Below are 16784 nucleotides of genomic sequence, written 5' to 3'. Positions count from 1 at the left end.
AAAAACGGCCAGATTTTGATCATCCTTAAGCAAAAAGTTTCGTAATTAAATTTACTAAAAGTCGTCCATACATTGCAAATAGGGCATATTTTAGAGAAAAAAGTTTTTCTAACATCGAAATTTTTAAGTCCCAAAGTTTTTTTTTTCTTTTTTTTTTATAAACCCGTATAACTCGAAAACGGCAAGACCTACTTAAAAGTGTTGTATGGGGGACTGTCGTGAAATTTCCTGACGTTTGAGAAAAAAATATTGAAAAAATAAAAACACATTTTCTACACTGAAAAAAAAATATTCAAAATATTAAAGTCGATTTAAAAAAAAACGCCCATTTCGGATTTTTATCATCCTTAAGCAAAAAGTTTCGTAATTAAATTTACTAAAAGTCGTCCATACATTGCAAATTGGGCATATTTTAGAGAAAAAAGTTTTTCTAACATCGAATTTTTTAAGTCCAAAATGAATTTTTTATTTAATTTTCATTTCGCTTTAAATAGTCTAGTCTGATCATATTTTCAAGTGATAAATGAGTTTTAATCACAAAATAGATTATATTTGTTTTATTGGGAGTAGTTAAAAGAAATAAAACAAAATTATACAGTTTTTTTGATTAAATTCAATTGATCTCGCACCATATCGCTTATGAGAAAATCAACTCCTTCTAAAAATCCGATGGGTTTTTTAATGGTTGGAAAGATATCACAATAATATTTAATTTCTTATTTGGTCAAAGCCAATCTTAACAGGTGTCTGGAAATAAGATGCTTATGAAAAAAGTCGTGGTTTGTTTTTATTTTTATTATTGCTATATATCCTAAAACGTAGTATCTGCACATGAATATTTACATTATTTTTGGGCTTTACTGAATAAATTGAATATTTTTGGTTCATCCTCTGAATTGGTACACCGTTTGGCTGCAATTTGTGTTTATCACTAATAGGCATAAAACAATGATATTTTTGGGTACCAGGGACAGTTTTAATCTTATCAAACAATTCCACCAATTCCTCTGACATTTTAACATATTGTTCATTAGATTTATAACAGAAATTTAATTTGGTGGTACATGTATCAGTTTGTTTCACTGCCCACTCGAATAGTTCTCGCGGAGTTGCGATTGTGTTTCCATAGTATTTTGCAAGACTCTTTTTGCCATTCGCTTGAGAGTGCCACCAATAGCGTCACAGGGGCCTTTACCGTGGGATGTGACAAAAAATGCCACTCTGCTTCCAATCCATTTATTTTCTTGAAATTACATAAGCTGGCATTTTTTTATTTTTATAATGAGCTGCAGCTCCATCTGACTTAAAAATAACTTTTGATTTGTTTAACAAAATTTATCAATTTTGAAATAAATAGCTGAACTGCTACTGTGTCATGGGTCTGATATTATAATAAAACTAACATTTTCCAGTTTATTATCTTTTTATGGTAAATCTAGAATTGGTGTATCACTGCTAGGGAAGTATTCCAGTGATATCCTTGAGCAGCGTTATAATTCTCAGAAAAGTTGCTAATTACCAGTATTTAACCTTCGTCCTTGACGCTTTTTTGTCTTTTTTGTTTCGTAGAAAAGAAGACTGTTATTTGCAAATAAAATCATAAGTTATGAGCTTATCAACTTTTTTTAGGTAGATAACAATACAAACATATTCATTATTTCTTATTCATCTGGCATTTAAGGCAGGTACGTTTAGTAAGTTTTTTTTTCACAACACTTTTTCTAGAAGAGAATTTAATGGGATATGGATAAGGTTGTTACTTTTCAATGTTTGCAATACTGTTGTGATACCTTTCGAACCATAAAAATCCGTCGGATTGTTAGACGGAGTTGATTTCCTCATAGGCAGAGGCGAAGTCCATTGATTGCCTTCATTTATAAAACATAATCACTGTATAAATCCGTTTTTCAACTATCCTCAATAAAAAATACAATTTATTTTCTGATTCAAACTCATTTGTCACTTGAAAACACGATCATATTTGACAGTTTAAAACAAAATCTTTGAAAAAAAAAATTCAGTTTGGACTTAAAAAATTCGAAGTTAAAAAACTTTTTTCTCTAAAATATGCCCAGTTTGCAATGTATGGACGACTTTTAGTAAATTTAATCACGAAACTTTTTGCTTAAGGATGATCAAAATCTGAAATGGCCGTTTTTTTAAATCGACTTTAAAGTTTTGAATATTTTTTTTTTCAGTGTAGAAAATGTGTTTTTATTTTTTTCAATATTTTCTTCTCCAACTTCAGGAAATTTCACGACATTCCCCCATACAACACTTTTTTGTAGGTCTTGCCGTTTTCGAGTTATACGGGTTTATAAAAAAAAGTGAAAAAAAAACTTTGGGACTTAAAAAATTCGATGTTAGAAAAACATTTTTCTCTAAAATATGCCCAATTTGCAATGTATGGACGACTTTTAGTAAATTTAATTGCGAAACTTTTTGCTTAAGGATGGCCGTTTTTTTTAAATCGACTTTAAAGTTCTGAATATTTTTTTTTTTTTTCAGTGTAGAAAATGTGTTTTATTTTGACGTAGAAGTACGTCTTTCTTCTCTATACAGGAGTGAAATTGGAATTTCAAAACCAAGAGCGTTACGCTGGCATGAAATATTTTAAACGTTTATTACTTCTCGCTGGCTTAACGAAATTTCTTGATTAGCACCTCAATCGAAAGATAAGACATCAAAGCTTCATGTCGTTCACTTACTGAATCCCACATACCTGTCCAAATAGTTTAATAACTGTTTTAAAATAGACGGTTGATTTCAAGCAAATCTATAAATAGGGGTGCTAGAGAAAATTTGACGTCATTTGCTTTTCACTCTCCGATTGGCTCGCATCACAGCAGGCGACAGATCGGCTTGCTCTGACCAGGCGTGCTTCTCAGGCACAGACATCGATAGCGAAGGACGCCCCCGTTTGTCTTGCTTCGCTCAAATGAAACTGTCGAGCGAGCGAGAGAAGATGCCGTCCGAAGCTAAATCCATCACCGTTGCCGCCGTCTAGAAGAAGAAGAGGAAGCAGTCCACAGGTGAATTTGCGGTCGAACTGTGAACACGGTCGGGCGAGTCATTCTCGCTTTGTGGTTCACCGCTTGTTTGCTTTCACCCAGTCATCGCCGCCGCAAATTTCATTGGCCGAGGAGCTGTTGACTCGCGCTTCAAAATTTCGACTCGTGATGAAATCATCTTTGGTGGTCAAGAAGCAATCCCGTTAGGAGCAAATACCAGAAGCCCCCTGAGTTTTGCTGGTCCGAGCAGTGTCATTTATCCGTAACAACATCGAAGCTAACAAAGCCATCGGTTCTTTTCAGAGCCATCAAGTTTGTGGAAAAGAGTTAAAAGAGAAATATTTCCGACTTTATTTATAACTTCTAATATTCCTAAATCAATTTCACGGCTTCATACAAAATTTCATTTGTCATGAATAATTTATGACTCAACCATTTGAGATTGTACTCGCGAACGCTGCTGCAGTGCCGTCGGGGTGAGCGCTCAACATTTTGTAAAATAGAGTGGCATTTCCAACAGCGCCTTTTATGTTCCATATTTCATGGGAACACTTTGATTTGGAAAATTATCACATGTAACAAAATTGCGACATATTTAGAATGCTTTTGATAAGACATTCTCATTGAACAATTGTAATAATTTTGGCACCCATGGATCCGAAATTTACCGTCATAATAAAGAAAACTATTAATTATCAATAGCTCGTATTTAATATTTAGGGAATGTCAATCATTCCAACAATTCATGTTCGACCAATTTCTCACGTATCAGTATTCTCCGCAATTTTCAAGTAATTCCAACCCCAACACATTATTGGCACATACCCATTTCCCAGATTGGTCGATCAGAAAGCGAAGAGCACAAAAGGGAGGAGCATCATCTGCTATTCCCAGGTTATAAAACATGCTGCCTTCGTTGGATTCAGTTTCATTCCATTTCCGCTTTCGAGCTGGTAAGAGCTCTTGCTTAGCGAGAAGTACCTCGCTGCTAGAAGCCTGCTGAGCTGTTAATCCAGAATCTGGTTTGTGAAATCGCTCAAGATTTCAAAATTGAGCTACGTTTCCAGATTTCAACTAAATCCCTGTGATCCGCTACCCTGTTGCTGTTGTGCACCCATGAAATATTTAGCTGGTTTGTCGAATAAACTGAGAACTTATTCACATCTTCTTATTCTTCTTCTTCTTCTTGGCATTAACGTCCTCACTGGGACAGAGCCTGCTTCTCAGCTTAGTGTTCTTATGACACTTCCACAGTTATTAACTGAGAGCTTTCTTTGCCAAAGTTTCCATTTTTGCATTCGTATATCGTGTGGCAGGTACGATTATACTCTATGCCCAGGGAAGTCAATAAAATTTCCATTACGAAAAGATCCTGAACCGACCGGGAATCGAACCCAGACACCTTCAGCATGGCTTTGCTTTGTAGCCGCGGACTCTAACCACTCGGCTAAGGAAGGCCCCAACTTATTCACATGCATTTGAAACTTTTTCAATTTTCCATACAAAATGACCAACTTTGGTAAGTTAGATCTCAGTTATTTATGGAAATATTTTCGAATGAAACTTTCACAGAACTTCAGATGTAACTTGAGTTTTAACATATATTTTTGAATAATTTTTCCAATCATAAGTTTATAAGTAATAACGGTTTGACTAAACTGTAATTTTCGACGAAAAATTCATAACTTTTTATCTTAAAATCTGACAGCCTTACACAAAAACTGTCTTCAGCAAACATATTCATCTCTTCAAAATCTACAACTTTGCTGAAGATACCATGAAGCTATTCCTTCAATATGTTTAGTTATGTCAATTATAAAAAAATCGTCAAAAAATTCGCTTTAGTCAAACCGTTACTGCTTTTCAACGTGTGATTGGAAAAATCACTCAATAATATATGTTAAAATTCAAGTTATGTCTGATATTCTGTGAAAATTTCATTCAAATCGGTCCATAAATAACTGAGATATGGTTTATCAAAGTTGGTAATTTTGCATGAAAAATCAAAAGAGTTGCAGTTTTTTTTCTCAGCGAAGAATCACACCCAGTGTTGCCACATTTTTTCGAATCTCATCTGTGTTTTGAGTTGAAAAAATATTTTTTATCTGTAGCCCACCTACAAAAATCTTGGTAAAAATCTGTGTTGCACAAAAATTTAAAATTTCAACTTTTTAGATCAAAAAGAACATTTGCTAACGCATGTTGGGTGTTCTTGGCATGTCAACAATTTTAAATTTAAACTTACTCTACTAAAAGTGAGAAACAGATGCACAATTGTTTCGAAATATTTGAAATACTTACGAATTTTAGAAAATTAAACAGAGTAATGACATTTCTTTCCACATCCATGTCCTAAACTCGTGTTATATCCTAAAATCTTAAAAATCTTTTTGAACTCAAAATTATGTGATCTGTGATCACAGATATCTGTAGGCAAGAAAAAGAAAAAAACTGTGTAATTAGAGATAAATCTGTGTATGTGGCATCACTGATCGAACCATCAACGAAAATAGCGCGAAAGCAATAACCAATCGCGTGCGAGTAGCGAACGGAGTGACGAAACAACCAAGCGAGAACCCCACCACTCGCCATCGGTGAACGGAGCTCGAGCAAATAAAACCACTGGTTGTTCTGCTCCCAGCTCATTCACAAATCGAACGGCATAACGAACGGATCAGCAAAGAAGAGCGCGTGAAAGCCACAGCAGTGTGCGAGTAGCGAACGGAACCAGAGAGCAACGAAGCGAAAGCAACAACTGAAAAACATTCAGTGGACGGATTAGTAGTCAGCGCCAATCGGCGACCTATTGGAAAGTAACGCCAGCGAAATATACACCATCTGCTTCTCCTTACCATTCATATTCTTGTACTTGATGAATTCAATGAAATGGTTTGGTTTGGGGATGGAGCAAAGAGTTATTTAGGATGATTTTACTTGACAAAGAGTTGTTGATAAATATTCCAATCAAAAAGAGTTGTCTTGAAAACGTTCACTTTTAGCAGAATTTTCTTCGGAAAATTTATGCTTTACCAAAGAGTTGTTAATGAAATTCCTGCAGCAAAGGGTTGAGTTTCTCCCCACGAATATTTCCAGCCAGGATCAGTCATGGCCCCCGCTTCCAAAATTCTCGAGTACGGAAATTGGAAAATGTATTAAAATTGCGACAGATTTTAAATACTGTTCAATAAACTGTTTCTTGACCAATTGTAATGAGCAACTAATGATCTGAATTGATTTTTTTTTTCTACATGTTGTCTATTGCGTTAATCTGAGAAACAGGCTATATGAAATTGATGTCTTGGCAAGGGATGTACAAGATGAGCATTATGCTGTTATTGCATCCCGACGGCACTGCAGCAGCGTTCTCGGACCATCCTAAAATTGTCGTATTGTCGATTATTCGTGATAAATTAGATATTGTATGATGCTACGAGATGAATTAAGAGATTATAGCAAGTATGTGGTAAGCACATTAAGAAATATTACTAGATATACTGTGTTTATCACGAGAAGTTCTTACTAGCTCGAAAGTGTAAATGAAATGAACCGAATCCTGTTGTTGTTTCAGAGGGATTTTAATCCGAAGGTCATTCGTCCCTTAAATGAACCGAATCTGTCGAAGATAGTATGTTTTACATAATTTGAATTGCAGACGATGCTCCTCCCTTTCATATTTTCGCCTTCTTCTGATTGACCAATCTAGGGTAAGTTACATGAAGTTGATGTCTTGGTTAGGGACTTACATATCTTGGAAAATTCACATGCGCGTTCGTATGGACAGTAAAAATATCAACATTATTTTAACAGCTTACAATAAATTAAAATGACGCATGTTTTGGTTTCGTGCAAATTTTAAATATTTCTGATCACCGCGACGGCACTGCAGCAGTGTCCGCGATTACAGTCTCAAAATGGTCATAAATTATTCATGAGAAATGAAATTTTGTATGAAGCTGTGAAATTGATTTAGGAATATTAGAAGTCATATATAAAGTCGGAAATATTTCTCTTTTAACTCTTTTCCACTAATTTGATGGCCCTGAAAAGGGCCGATGGCTTTGTTAGCTTTGATGCTCTTCCAGATAAATAACACTGCGGGATGTTATCAGTTGATTGCCATGGTCAAACGGGGAATCCTCAACTCAAATGTATAAATTTGAGCAAGTTATTTGCTTATACGACGAACCGAAAGTTTCGTGGCGTGGATGGCGCACAACAGTAACAGTGGATCACCGGGCTTAAGTCGAAATCTGATGATGGCGGCGATGACGATGGCTGGGTGAACGCAAACAAGCGGTGAAGCACAAAGCGAGAATGACTTGCCCGACCGTGTTCACAGTTCGACCGCAAATATTCCTGTGGACTGCTTGCTCTTTTTCTTCTCCTTCTTCTTGGCGGCAGCAGCAGTGATGACTTTAGCTTCGGACGGCATCTTCTCTCGCTCGCTCGACAGTTTGATTTGAGCGAAGCAAGACAAACGGGGAGGTCCTTCGCTATCGATGTCTGTGCCTGAGAAGCACGCCCGGTCAGAGCAAGCCGATCTGTCGCCTGCTGAGATGCGATCCAAGCGGAGAATGGAAAGCAAGTGACGTCAAATTTTCTCTAGCACCCCTATTTATAATCAACGTTCTATTTTAAAACAGTTATTAAACTATTTGGACAGGTATGTGGGATTCAGTAAGTAGACGACATGACCCTTTGATGTCTTGTCTTTCAATTGCGGTGCCATTCAAGGAATTTCGTTAAACCAGCAAACAGTTATAAGAGTTCAAAATATTTCATGCCAACGTAAGGCTCTTGGTTTTGAAATTCCAATTTCACTCCTGTATAGAGAAAAAAAAAAAAAAAAAAAATTTAAGGCAATCCAAACTCTTCATAACTCCAAACAAACAAATAACGGAAAAAATCTTGAATTTAAATAAAAAATCACTAAGAATATTTATTGGGCTGCTTACGGGACACTGTCCGGCAAGATATCATTTGAAAAAGATAAGTCGAAGTCAAATTGATGTCTGTCGGTTTTGTGGCTGTGAAAAAGAGACCTCTCAACATCTGCTTTGTGACTGTCCAGCATTATTTGCAAGTAGGAAAAAATATTTCAACAAGGGCATTCTAAATCCTTCTGAAATTTGGTTACAGAACCCTAATCTAGTAGTAAAATTTATTTTAAAGGTCATTCCGGATTGGGATAACTCGCATCATCAGATAACGGCAGTTATCCTGAATGGTAACTCTCCGTACTGAGCACGTTGCGATAGTAAACAGGGGTATACCACAATAGATCAATTAATGGTCGCAGTGGTTCAAATCCCAACAAAAAAAAAAAAAAAAAAAAAAAAAAAAAAAAGAGAATTTTTATTTTACTTTCAAACTGTGCGGCATAATCAACTACAAACGCATTCAGTTCCCGATGGTTAGTGCCTGTGCTTTTACTGTTCATAAGTCGCAAGGTGGAACTTTCCCCGAGGTCGTGTACGACTATGACAAAAGCCAGGATCAGCAATTGGTATATGTTTGTTTGTCGCGGGTTACTTCACTGCAAGGACTATTTTTGCCAAACTCTACTTTTTTCAAGTTCCATCACGCCAAAGGCAGCAATTCTCCCAAGAGGGTTGACTTGAGGAATGAGCTGCAGCGCTTAGGCAATCATTGATTAGTGACGCTTTGAGAAAAATAAAAAATAAATACTGGATCATAGCGGCCAAGCCTGCATATTGATGAGTATCAATGTACAGAGCCTAAATGCTCATGCAATGGATATTGCTACAAACCAAAGCACTGGACCGATTCTATCGATTCTAACGATCGAAGCACCCGAGCTATCAAACATCTAATCTACTGGAGGAGTTTGGCGAACTACAGCTGGAGCCAGAAACCGATCACCCAACCAATCAACACAAGGAAGCAACGACCAAACAAACAAATTCAATCATCTGGCATTATTCCTGGAACACCAAACACTGGTTTTCGGAACCACAGAACGACAAATGGTTCTTTTCAGGACTACCAAAATAAGTCCGAAAGAGTTAACTTCTGAAAACTTCATCCGATCAATAACAACACAAAACTAGTACACTTACAAATTCATACACATGACAAATCAAATTATTTATCATCGTAGTTCTACGTCAACCCCGCGGTAATGTAAAAGACATTACCCACCCCATTTTTTTTCAATATTTTTCTCTAAAACGTCAGGAAATTTCACGACAGTCCCCCATACAACACTTTTTTGTAGGTCTTATCGTTTTTGAGTTATACGGGTTTATAAAAAAAAGTAAAAAAAAACTTTGAACCTTTCTAAATGTTAGTCTAGATCGATTTTGAAAAAACAAAGTACGCAAAGTATCTTAGTTTCACATACTTTTGACATCCAGAAAGTTTCATTGAATTCTGAAGGGGTGCTGCCAATCGCGTGTCGAGTTGGCGTGAAATCCGTCAAAATTTGTACTCTGTCAGAATGTGCGTAGATCAGCTGTTAAAACGTCAGTTTCTAGCCGATTTTATCAAAATCAATGGAATGCGTTCCAGCTTTTTCTCATTTAGCAAGGGCTCCAGATTCCGTTGTTGGGGTCAGAATCTGCCGAAATACCGTTCATACGATATATCATACTGTAAAAATCTAGATTTTCCCCTTGTAAAAATACTATGATTTTATAAATCGATAGTGTTTTATGTGTAAAAATAACGAAAAGGACTAAACAAAAAGTGAAATGATTTAAAAAACCGTATTGTGGCAGGTTCTGTCCCCAACGGAATCCGGAATAACTCCGGCACCATAAGGTCAATCGATTCCGTTCTGCGGCCCTTGTAAACTGAGACAAATGCCATTGCCACTTGCGAAAAATTGACGATTATGTGCTGATATAGAGGGGATATTTTTCTTCGCTTGTTTTGATCATGCTTCGAAATCAAATGAGAACGAATTCTGCCATGCCTGGTTTTAAGTAAATCTCAAGAAACAGCGCTTCCGCACTAAAATATTCCAATGCAAGGATGTGTTTTCAGTTTGGACCTTGACGACATGGGACGGAGATTGAAATAAATCATCTGGCATCATGCCATGAGAAAAATATGAATTATTTAACTTTGTAATACCTATTTCTAGTGACTTGTTTGGCCAGATGGACCGAGGGCGGTTGAAACTGTAACAGACACTCTAAACCGATGTGATTTCTACCCACGGTTAATCTTTCCTTTTCCCGTTTTTCCACTTGTCGATTTTTCGCTCAGCTATCTGCACCCACCATCCTTCGAGCGGTCACTCAAACGCACGTTTTTACAACTTAACATAGCTACGAATACAGAAGAGAGGGGTCCAGATAGCCGTAGCACTAAAAGCGTATGTTTAAGCTTGTCTAACGATGCAAAAGTGGTAACTTTGGCAAAGAAAGCTCTCAGATAATAACTGTGGAAGTGCTCATAAGAACACAAAACTGAGAAGCAGGCTCGGTCCCAGTTGGGACGTATCGTTAGAAAAAAAAATCTACAGGAGAGTGACCCACTCCTTGCGGAAATGCTGCGGCAAAAAGAACCGTGTGGATTTCGCACGGTTTGTCTGAAAGCAAACGAAAGCGATATTAAGCACCAGCAAACAAATGAACAAATAGTCGTAACGGGTTGGGCCGAAAAAGGGTTAACATCGGTAAACAAAGTGCTTCAAAGAGTTTACATTCCTGCCGAGAAAAGCGGTAATGTTTTTCTCTGTGGCCGGTGGAACAAAAACAGCAATAATTTATTCGCTTTAAAAGGTGAGTGGTTGTTCCTCGGGGGGTTCTGCAAGAATAATGGATTCCATTTGAATGTGGGATTTAAAGTGAGAGGACTACAGGCATTCGAGATTTGATAAAGCCGCTACTACGAATCCATAACAATGCCATCAAATGCTAACAAGAAGCAAGATATGACAGGACTTATTTTTTCTGAACTTCCTTAGGCTATCCTTGTGACTGTCTCACGATAAACGAGTGCACTGAAAGCATCACTGTGAAAGCTATCAGTGACGTGAAGTGATTCGTAGATTACCAAGCTGAGAAGCATGTTATGTCCCGCAATTTGAAATGCTGTTCCAGAAACAAGATGGAATTGAATCGAAACGATTCTTATTTCAGATATAACACAGTATTGGAAACAATAAATCTATTTTTTGTGACGGATTGGAAAACTCACTTTTCTTGCTTTGATGTAGAGACATGGTGAAGAGAAGATGGATAATTGAATGTGTATCTTGTATTCTATCCATTTTTTTTCGATTTACAGTTCTATAATTTTTAATCCTCATTGAAATCTACATTCCATTATAAATCAAAAACAAAAACGAAATCCGAATCGAAAGCTAAAATCTGAAATCGGAATCCAAAATGATAATCTGGAATAGAAATCCAAAATTGAAATCCGAATTTGAAATTCAAAATTGAAATCAGAAATCGAAATCCAAAAACTAAAAAAAAAAATCCGTAATTGAAATCAGAATTGAAATCCTAATCAAATCGGAATCAAAATATGAAATCCAAAATCCAATCCAAATTTGAAACCCGATATCCAAAATCAGAAATCTTGATTCCGAAATCCGAAATCCTTTTTTTTTGTCTAAATCTGAAATCTGAAATCTGAAATCTGAAATCTGAAATCTGAAATCCAATCCAATCCAATCCAATCCAAATCCAATCCAAATCCAATCCAAATCCAATCCAAATCCAATCCAAATCCAATCCAAATCCAATCCAAATCCAATCCAAATCCAATCCAAATCCAATCCAAATCCAATCCAAATCCAATCCAAATCCAATCCAAATCCAATCCAAATCCAATCCAAATCCTTTCCGCAGTTCACAAACTACTTAATCGTTTATCCGGATTAGACGTTCTTTGAATTAAAAACCATTTCTGTTTTTTCAGCAGAATCGTTGAGCAAACATCTGCGAATGCAGAACGGAAGATTAAATTTTGCATTTAGCGTCATTTTTCTTCAATTCACAGAACCGTGAATGTCAATTTCCGCTTTACTTTTTCCTTTGTTCCCATCCTAATCCGATTTCCAGCTAATAGCGCAGGAAAATGACTTCCCAGAAGTAACAGCACGGCACTATCTTCACACCTGTGGTGTCTCCGTAAGGGGGTGGGGAGGCAACTTTAATTAACAATTTATTAAAATCTCGATGAACAAAGATGTACTCGTGCTAGATCAAGGGTTTTGGTTGGGATGCCTCGTGCGGAAGGTGAGTGCTCCACAACAAGGATGACGGTGACGACACTCGAGTGCCGGGGATTGTCACACCCATTTTCGTACATTTGAGATGGGTTCAAACGACACGAGCGGCTGTCTTTTTGATATTGCTATGGGAGCGTCAACTTTCTGTCACGAGTTTATTTAATATCCTTGGGGAAATGTGATTTCATGTATTGAAATTTTTCTTCGGCATGAAATTTATTCGAATTAAGGTGCAGTATCTTGGAATCGAAAGATGGCAGTCACAATGGCCGATTTGTGCCCATATTCTCTATATCAAAGGCACTAAACTAGAGAAATAGTTGCCCAATGAAATCATTCTTCATAAAAAAAAAAAAAAAAACAAGAAAACCAAGCGACAATTAACGATGAAAATTCGATTGGATCGTTCTCTAGATTTAAGTTCTTGAAAATTGGAGGTGTGGCTCAAATCCAATTTTACCTTAAGGTAAATCTTTACCTTAAGGTAAAGAAAAATCCAAAAGCTTTACATGAATAAAGCAATCCAATTATTAACTTCGAAGAATCTCATCAAAGCACCTCCGTTCTTCTCGGTAATTACGACTCCAAACATTTGCAGCGCCGCATAATCGTTTGATTGATGTTCAACTTTCGCCCGAACTAGGTCAAATTCGGTTCACACCCTCCAGGTTTCCATTTTATTGAGAAGGTGTCTGACAAAGCGAGAGATGGCGAAATTGGTGAAAATGTAATCGAATTACCAATAAATCCATCGGGGTGTGAATCGACTTTCCCAGTTGCTTTGTGTTGGATTTCTCCGAATCGGTGCTGGCTGCGCCAGTTACAACCTATTACAACAACCCGGTTTTTCACCTAGGGAGGGGTTGGTGCCCCTGTTCAATGGATGCTTTGATTCACGTTGAAGCAAATGAACGTAACCAACGAAAGGTGAATAAATCATTTACATGGATTGAGAGCAAGTTGTACTTTGCTAGTTGACGTAGGACTACTTGTAACGCACGGAGAAAAAATGTGCTGTCAAATTGTCCTGTCAAATATCTATCGATGAATCAATCTATCAAATTATTACATTGGATTTCAGTCATCCATATAATGTCATTGATTCCACTATGTATATTTTTCGCTCAACATTTGTTTTATTCAACTATTCAAATACTTGAATCAACAGTATATATGATTGCTCCTATATTAACCCGTATAGGCCTGAGTGAAAGCAAAAATATTCAAATCCTCACCGTTCAGCGAATTCTTAACGGATTCAAATGATTTCACTGCGGAACACGATTTTGTCTCAAGCACCAAAATACCGCTATTTATTTAATAAAGGGTTGCTGAATCCGTTGCCATTCACAGAAATATCATAGCACGTCTAGTTTTTGAGATATTGGCTGTTGAAAATGCTAAATTTGACTATTTCAGTCAACTTGCATGCAAGTTTTCCAGCTTGTATGGTAATTTATTTGCTTAATTTGCCTCAGAACTCAAACTTCATATGTATAACAATACCTATCAACAAAGTTCATAATCCTTCCAATGCTCAAAAGATAATTTTTGTTGATTTATAAAATTGTTGCATTTTGCCATATAAGAGAAACGAAGAATTTCGTATGGAGACTGCAAGCAGGTTGAAAAACTCGATTTAAGCTCAATTTAATCGTGCAATTTCAATCAAATCATATCTGAAGTGAAAGTTTAAGTCATATTTTGCATGCTTGGTAGATTAGATCATACAAAAGTTTGATAGATCATTTTTAAAATTTAATGTTATCATCAATAAAACCAGTGTTTTATACAACTTTGGCGACCTGTAGCTAAAAATTGTGACGTGCTGGAACATTTCTGAGAACGGCATTAGATTCAGCAACCCCAAATCTACTAGAGACACATAATTTGATTCTTGAGACACGCAAAAATGTCATTTTTGTTACGCTGTGTTTTTTGTCAGTCAGATTTTTTCCGAATTCAGATTATCTGTGTTTACCATGTGTGGCGTGCTGTTGATTTAACAGCTCTAAGATGGGAAGGTTTGAACTAAATCTCCTAGATATGCTGATATTTCCCTTTTAGATAGCATTTCTTCTATCCACTTAATTATTTTTTGCGGGAAACTTCGATTTCTCATGGCATTTTCATCGATATAAAACTAGCGATGTGAAACGCTCCTTCAACATAGAAAAACGCAATCAGCAGTACCCAGGTAACCACAAGCATTATACCATTGCATTAATTTGATCGTAAGTCAACATTTTTTGCATTAATATTGTTATCATGCATTTATTCAATAACTGTCAAACAATGATCCATTTGACTAACATTATAAATGCTTTGTGGCATTATTTTAATTCCGCATTATGCTAAGCGTTTAGAGTGAATATACAGTTATGCTGTCATACAAGATTACGTAACCTCATTAAGGTGATTATAAAACGTAGCCAAACTTTGAATTTTCAAGTGCACAAGACGAGAGAATCTGACAACAGTTCGCGTTGAAAACCAATCAAATTGCTTGCTTACTGGTGGTGACTAATGGGATAGATTTTTAACGCGAAGCGCTGTTTGGTTCTCAAGTCTTGTGCTCCTGAAAATTTGAGGTGTGGCTTCGTTCTATAATCACCTTAAACGCACTCGAATCTGCAATTAATAAGTAGGACGTTCTCACTCCCTCATTACGTTTTGTGGGATATGGAAGAAGAATAATTTTTATAATGAAATGACTTTCTTCCATCTCGAACCCCCATTTGATGATTCATTGTATTGTATTCATTCAGAATTATGTTGTATTTTTATCTATGAGACTTTTTTATGTATAAGGAGCGAGGAGAAATGTCGATCAATTTCTCTTCCCTGAAATCTTTTCAATGCGCTAGGGCATTGTTTTGTGGCTTAAGTTCTGTTATTTCCTCTTCGATATATAATGGTGATCAAATTCTTTCTATTGATGTGAAGAAAGGAAAGGAAATCACTGTTGTTCAATCGCCGAAGAGAATTCTTTCTATTAGTAATAACTGGGTGAATGGACACAGTGTTTTCGTTTATAAGGAACTTTTATCCTACCTTATCGCATCAGCAGCTTTAATACAGGACACCAACGCGCCAGGCATCCAGCACACCATCATCCTAGTTGTGGGTTCGAATCCTGATTCCAACCAAAAAAAAAATCATTGATATGGTAAAGAATCCCATTGAATGGTAGCCAATAGACTCATTGTTTTGTTTACTTTTAACGCAAGCCCTATATATACATTATTTTAAGCTAATATACATCATGAACCCTAAAAATACAACCATAAATGCTTTAGTAGGGCTTGTGCATTAAAACTGCTTTAGCAAGTATTGCATTAATTTGATTGTTGCGGGGCCCTTTCCCACTTTGATTATGCTTTACAAAGCTCTTAAAGATTATGTCACTTTAAAACAAAATCTGATAGCACACTATAGAATAATCATAAAGCATTCATATATAGCTTCGTGGTTATATACAATTTTTTTTCAATTTTTAATCCAGTGAATGATGAGCCGAAACCGAAAGTGAAGGTGTCGACTTACCAGTCTGATAAGTGAATTCAGTTCTACTTAATGGCTTATTTTTAGGTATATTTCATCTATAAGCATTGGCCAAATTAAAATTGTAGCGCCTAACGATGGGGTGTATTAAAAAACATTTTTTTGTGATTTTTCGAAACCTCGCCTCCCCTCCATGTATGATTTTTTGTATGAAACATTAATTTTTCCTATATGGCAAGAATTTTTTTTTTCAAACCCGGCCAACATCCCCACTCTCCCCTCCCCTAAATTCTTACGTAATTAATTATCGAACTTCTTCTTCTTCTTTCTGGCGTTACGTCCCTACTGGGACAGAGCCTGCTTCTCAGCTTAGTGTTCTTATGAGCACTTCCACAGTTATTAACTGAGAGCTTACTATGCCAATGACCATTTTTGCATGCGTATATCGTGTGGCAGGAACGAATATACTCTATGCCCTGGGAAGTCGAGAAAATTTCCAACCCGAAAAGATCCTCGACCGGTGGGATTCGAACCCACGACCCTCAGCTTGGTCTTGCTGAATAGCTGCGCGTTTACCGCTACGGCTATCTGGGCCCCTAATTATCGAACTCTAAAATGCAATTACTACATCTACATACGACGACTAATTAGCTCCAATTGTGAAAACAATGCTTCAGTTTGACTGAAAATTTATGAAATCCATTACATACATTATAACTCATTATTGGAAAATTACGTTATTTTTATGGAAAGTTTTACTTAAATATTGGAATTTTCTACAACATTTTCATGTATTGATTGTCATTTTGAATTGCTCAGTTAGGTTTGTTCATTGCAACTTTGCATTTACTGCTATTGCTATCTTTGATTTTTTGAATGGAAATTTTCTGATTTATTGTGGGCGAATTATTATTTATGTATTGCAAATTTTGGCTTTTTTTGTGGAAAATTTATAATTATTTATTGCTTTTTGTGAAGAAAATAGGGACATTTTGAGGTTTTTAAATGGAAAATTCGATATTTTTTAGTGAGATTATTGTCGATTCTACTGCACTTTT

This window comes from Aedes aegypti, chromosome 1 (genome assembly GCF_002204515.2).
Source record: "Aedes aegypti strain LVP_AGWG chromosome 1, AaegL5.0 Primary Assembly, whole genome shotgun sequence".
In the NCBI taxonomy this organism is placed as follows: domain Eukaryota; kingdom Metazoa; phylum Arthropoda; class Insecta; order Diptera; family Culicidae; genus Aedes; species Aedes aegypti.
The sequence above is the reverse complement of the archived record's forward strand: the minus strand, read 5'-3'. Positions refer to the sequence as shown.